This window comes from Sarcophilus harrisii, chromosome 4 (genome assembly GCF_902635505.1).
Source record: "Sarcophilus harrisii chromosome 4, mSarHar1.11, whole genome shotgun sequence".
NCBI lineage: Eukaryota > Metazoa > Chordata > Mammalia > Dasyuromorphia > Dasyuridae > Sarcophilus > Sarcophilus harrisii.
In genome coordinates, this window is record NC_045429.1 from 426409132 (window position 1) to 426415131 (window position 6000).

Below are 6000 nucleotides of genomic sequence, written 5' to 3' on the forward strand. Positions count from 1 at the left end.
TAATCCCCTACTATCTACTTCTGTAAGATTTTACAAATGAGTTTATATGCTAACCAGTGTTGTTCTTGGCTGCTATATCTGGCAAAGAGAATATGTGGGGCTAAGTTCAGGCGGTTTTTAAGTCCTTTAGACCTCTACATTGTAGCATGATTTTCATGCATTAGACTTCCATAGAAGATGGTAATAATCAATGTTGATATCTGCTCCTTTATCCATTTCCCATTTGGTTTAATTTCAATTTCTACTTCTTTGTAGAGCTTGCCATAATCAGGAGCTTCCAAATCACTCCTTTAAGAATTAATGCTGTCATTTGATAAAATTCAACATCCATTCCTATTAAAAACACTTGAGAATATAGGAATAAATGGACTGTTCCTTAAAATAATCAGTAGCATCTATTTAAAACCACCAATAAGCATCATATGTAATAGGGTAAACTGGAACCATTCCCAATAAGATCAGGAGTGAAATAAGGTTGCCCACTATCACCATTACTCTTCAATATTGTATTAGAAATGCTAGCTTTGGCAATAAAAGCTGAGAAAGAGATTAAAGGAATTAGAGTAGGTAATGAGAAAACCAAATTATCGCTCTTTGATGATGATATGATAGTATACTTAGAGAACCCCAGAGATTCTACTAAAAAGCTATTAGAAATAATCCACACCTTTAGCAAAGTTTCAGGATACAAAATAAACCCACATAAATCATCAGCATTCTTATATATCACTAACAAAATTCAACAGTTAGAGTTACAAAGAGAAATTCCACTTAAAGTAACTACTGATAGTATAAAATATTTAGGAATCTATCTGCCAAGGGAAAATCAGAAACTATATGAGCAAAACTACAAAACACTTTCTACACACATAAAGTCAGATCTAACCAATTGGGAAAATATTAAATGCTCTTTGGATAGGCCGAGCAAATATAATAAAGATGACAATACTACCTAAACAAATCTATTTATTTAGCGCTATACCAATCAGACTCCCAAAAAACTATTTTAATGACCTAGAAAAAATAACAAGAAAGTTCATATGGAAAACAAAAAGGTCAAGAATTTCAAGGGAATTAATGAAAAAAAAAATCAAATGAAGGTGGCCTAGCTGTAACAGATCTAAAATTATATTATAAAGCAGCGGTCACCAAAACCAATTGGTATTGGCTAAGAAATAGACTACTTGATCAATGGAACAGGTAAGATTGAAAGGACAAAATAGTCAATAACTTTAATAATCTAGTGTTTGACAAACTCAAAAACCTCAGCTTTTGGGATAAGAAATCACTGTTTGACAAAAATTGCTGCAAAAATGGGAAATTAATATGGCAGAAACCAGGCATTGACCCACACTTAACACCGTACACCAAGATAAGGTCAAAATGGGTTCATGACCTAGGCATAAAGAATGAGATTATAAATAAATTAGAAGAACATAGGATTGTTTACCTCTCAGACCTGTGGAAGAGGAAGGAATTTATGACCAAAGAAAAACTAGAGATCATTATTGATCACAAAATAGAAAATTTTGATTATATCAAATTGAAAAGTTTTTGTACAATCAAAACAATCAAAAACAAGTTTTGTACAGACAAGATTAGAAGGGAAGTAATACACTGGGAAAATATTTTTACAGTCAAAGGCCTCATTTCCAAAATATATAGAGAATTGACTCTAATTTATAAGAAATCAAGCCATTCTCCAATTGATAAATGGTCAAAGGCAGAATGATAATTTCAGAAAGGCCTGGAGAGACTTTATGAACTGATGCTGAGTGAAATGAGCAGGACCAGGAGATTATATACTTCAACAACAATACTATATGATGATCAATTCTGACTTGGCTCTCTTCAACAATGAGATGAACCAAATCAGTTCCAATAGAGCAGTAATGAATTGAACCAACTACACCCAGCGAAAGAACTCTGGGAGATGACTATGAACCACTACACAGAATTCCCAATCCTTCTATTTTTGTCCGCCTGCATTTTTGATTTCCTTCACAAGCTAATTGTACACTATTTCAAAGTCCAATTTTTTTTTTTGTACAGCAAAATAACTGTTTGGACATGTATACATATATTGCATTTAACTTATACTTTAACATATTTAACATGTATTGGTCAACCTGCCATCTGGGGGAAGGGGTGGGGGGAAGGAGGGGAAAAATTGAAACAAAAGGTTTTGCAAATCAATGCTGAAAAATTACCCATGCATATATCTTATAAATAAAAAGCTAAAATAAAAGGATAGGATCAGGCTAGACCTAAAGAACTTCAATTAAGAATTTTAAAAGTTTGGGTATCTCTGAGTCTCAGATTGGATAGATTTATTTTATAGATACTTCTTTTTCAGTTCTACACAAATTCAAAGAACTATAGCTATGTTGGTGGTCATCTACTCTAGTCAAGACCCAAAAAGGAATCCCCACTTCAACATATTCTGGGGAGCACAAACCGTGGGGGATCGGAAGTCCAGGAATCCAAGTGTTGCAGCTTGTCCAGCAGAAAGGCCCCGGAGATCCAGGCATTTGGAGCTCAAGCCTAGCATAAGCCAATACTCATGCCAACTTGGACGTTAACTTGGCAGAATACATATTATATAGGAAAGGTAAACTCTGAGCCTCATCCACTCCTCAGCCTGGGGACATAGGTGATAAAGAAGGGATTATGTCCCATGGAATTGGAGGAAATATCTGTACATTTCATATTCTGTTGTAAAAGATAATCTATTAAATGAAATTGGGGTATTAGTCACTGGGCCCTTCAAAAAAGAAAGGGGGGAGGAAGCTAGTAAAGGCTAAAACCAATAATAGAGGAAAAAGAATTCTCAACTACTTTAGGATAACAGAGAAGCCCATGGAAAGCAAAATACAAAATAGAACTGTCCCTAAGAGACTGGGGCTAGTCAACTGTGTTTTACTGGCAATGTCAACACAAAAAGAGGTCCAAGGGCCTTTTTGTATTTTTGTTTGTTTGTTTCATGGACTGCCATGACCAAAACACTCATTACCTCATTTTTAGCCTAAAGGTGCTGAGGCTGTTCATATCTAACTATGCTGGTCCTCAGCAAATAGGCAATCCACCCAAAGTGAAAAACGAACAAAAATATTTACAGCAGCTCTTTTTGAAGTGGCAAGTAACAGAAACCACAGAAAGGCACATCAGTTGGGGGCCGTGGGCCATAGGTAAAGCCATTTAAGGAAAATGCCCAAACCAAGTATTTCTTCATTTCTTTTTGGGAGCCACTTCTAACTATCTAGTCCTATCTACCATGCCTCATATGGGTTGTCATATCCCTGCTTTCCAGATTTGTTTTTAGTGTGTCATCTTCCTTTATTCTCCTCCACATAAAGTACTTGAAAGTAAGTACTATTTTTCTTTTTGCTTGTATTTGTATTCCCAGAAGTTAGCACAGTGCCTGACAAGGAGTGAATGCTTAATAATTGCTTTTTGGCTTGGCGTGACTGGCTTTAGGGAAATGGCTGAACAATTTATGGTATGTGAATACAGTGGAATACTATACTGCCATAAGAAATGATGAAAGGGATAGTTAGAGAAACCTAGAAGAATTGGATGAACTGATACATAGTGAAATGAGAAGAACCAGAACGATTTCTACAACAACTTTGTAAAGAAAAACAACTCTGAAAACTTAAGAACTCTGATTAATATAAAGAGCAGCCATGATTCCAGAGGTCTGATGATATACCATACTACCTACCTCCTAATAGAGAAGTGATAGAATCAAGATGTAGAAGGAGACATATATTTTGGACATGGCTGATATAAAGATTTATTTTGCTTGACTATGTGTTAAGGGACAGGTCAATTTTCCAAAGAGCCTCCACAGCTGTGGATCATAACATCTGAAGGAGTTGCAGGGCAGCCTTTGCTGACACAGGTGTTGTGGACTGGGAATGAGATAAATTGGAGGCAGAGGGAAGAGGAGAGAGATCAGAGAACAGCAATTGCCTTTCAGTCTCCTTGTGTCATCCTCTCACAAGAGGAGATCCATTCTGCCAGTCTGGGTTGGATCTCTGGCAGCCACTGTCAGGTGGCTCCTGTATATTCCAAAGCTCTCCCGTGTATTCTAATAACTATGCATATTCATTATAAGAGTTTTCTTTTTCTTTTTCTCTCCTAAGAAGTATAAGGATGTTGAAATTAGAGTTTAAAAAAAAAAGTAAAGGAAAATCTGTTTCCAGAACAATATTTGAAGTCTTTTCGTCACAGTAGAACCTATTTATCTTTTGCTGCCACAGCTTTCAAAGGTAGAACTAATACATATATAAGTAAAGGGTTAAAAAAAAAAAAAAAACTACCAGAATTTCTAGGATTGGAGGGGCCTAATTCAAGTGTACCCAAAAGAATTCCCAACTATGGCATTCATGCAAATAGCCATCTAACCTTTGCATCAAGACATTCAAATGAGAAGAAACCCACAATTCTCAAGATGGCCCATCCTACTTTTAGACAGCTTGAACTGTTAGGAAGTTTTTCCTGACATCGAGTCTAAATTTACTTCCTTGCAACTTCTACTTATTGCTCCTGCATCTGGGATCAGTACCATTGTTCTTTTGCTCTGGATCAAACAGAACAAATATTTCTTTCTCTCACGAGAACCCTTTAAATATCTGAATTTTGCTGCCCCTAGCCTCCCCCCACACCATATATGGTCTTCTCTAGGCTGAACTTTCCCAGTTCACCCAACTAATTTTCAAATGACATCAACACCAAGTCTTTCACCATCATGGCTTCCTTGCTCTGGGTCTACTCCAAGATGCTAGTGGCTTTTTAGCAGGTGCATCATATTGCTAACTCATGTTAAGCTTGTCAACCACTAAAATGTCTAGATCTTTTCAGCTTCCCTCATTCCCCAACAAAATGCTTTCCAACCTTGCTTCCCCTATTTTGTACATGAGAAGTGAATTTTTTGAAACAACGTTTAAGACTTTACATCTATCCCTACTGAATTCCTTTTTTTGAGATTCAACCCAGTACTCTAACCTTTTTTTTTTTTTTTTTCCAGATCGAGGTTTTGTCATCCAATATGTCAGCTGACCCTCAGTTCTGTGTTAACTACTGATCTGAAGAAGAAAACTATGTAGCTCTTAAAGTCACCGATGTTTAATAGCCCAGGCCTAGTATAGATCCCGGAGGAACTCTACAGTAGACCTGCCACCAGGCTGACATTGAACTATTAATGACTACTTTTTATGATTAGTTATTTCAACCATTTCCAAATGTATCTCTTGGTATTATGGTCTAGGTCATACTTCTCCATGTATTCCACAAAAATAGTGAGAGATACTGTATCAAAGGCTTTTTGAAAATCTAGGTCAACTCTCTGTAGCAATCTCCTGAGCTATCAGTTTAATAACCAAATTAGTCTGGCAAGATCTGCTCTTGATGAAGCTATGCTGGTTTTTGTAATCATCATAACAATTCCGTAAGCACAATACGGGGGACTTGAGGGTTACTAACAGTATGAAAAGCTCTGGGGAACTTAGTAAACTGTAAATTTCACAATATTGTAGGATAATCAAAAGTCTAGTCCAGCTTTAAGGGAAACTCACTGTTGTCTTCACAACTTCTATTCTTTCTGCTTTACTTACTCACTTCTCAACTCTAAAACCAGGCCCTCTACAACTCAACTAAAAATGGTCTTCTCCAAGTTACTAATCACCTTTTAAGTTCTAAATTGCTCCTTCTCATTCCTCATCCTTCATGACCTCTGAAATTTCTGATATATTCTTGGCTGCTCTTGCTTGACATTCTTTTCTTCCTTGGTTTCCATGACACTGATCTCTCCTAATTTTCTTCCTACTGCTCCTTTTTGATCTTTGTTGGTTCATGATTTATCTACCTCCCACTCCTTAACCATGGGTGCCCAGGCTCTATCTTGGGCCCTCTTCTTAGTCTATACTTTTATTTCTTGGTGATCTCAGCATGGTTCAGTGTATAATCTCTATGTAGATGACTGTCAAATGAGTCCAG

At 36.5% G+C, this 6000-nt stretch overlaps 1 long non-coding RNA gene across 1 annotated transcript in view; it reads left to right on the forward strand.

The window, feature by feature from the left end:
* The window catches only part of LOC116423431, a 16161-nt gene extending 10787 nt beyond the window's left edge, over nucleotides 1–5374 (forward strand). Inside the window, exon 3 of the long non-coding RNA XR_004234044.1 lies at nucleotides 5033–5374. This is a non-coding gene — a long non-coding RNA (uncharacterized LOC116423431). The remainder of the gene's footprint in view (nucleotides 1–5032) is intronic.
* The last annotated feature ends 626 nt before the right edge of the window (nucleotides 5375–6000 follow it).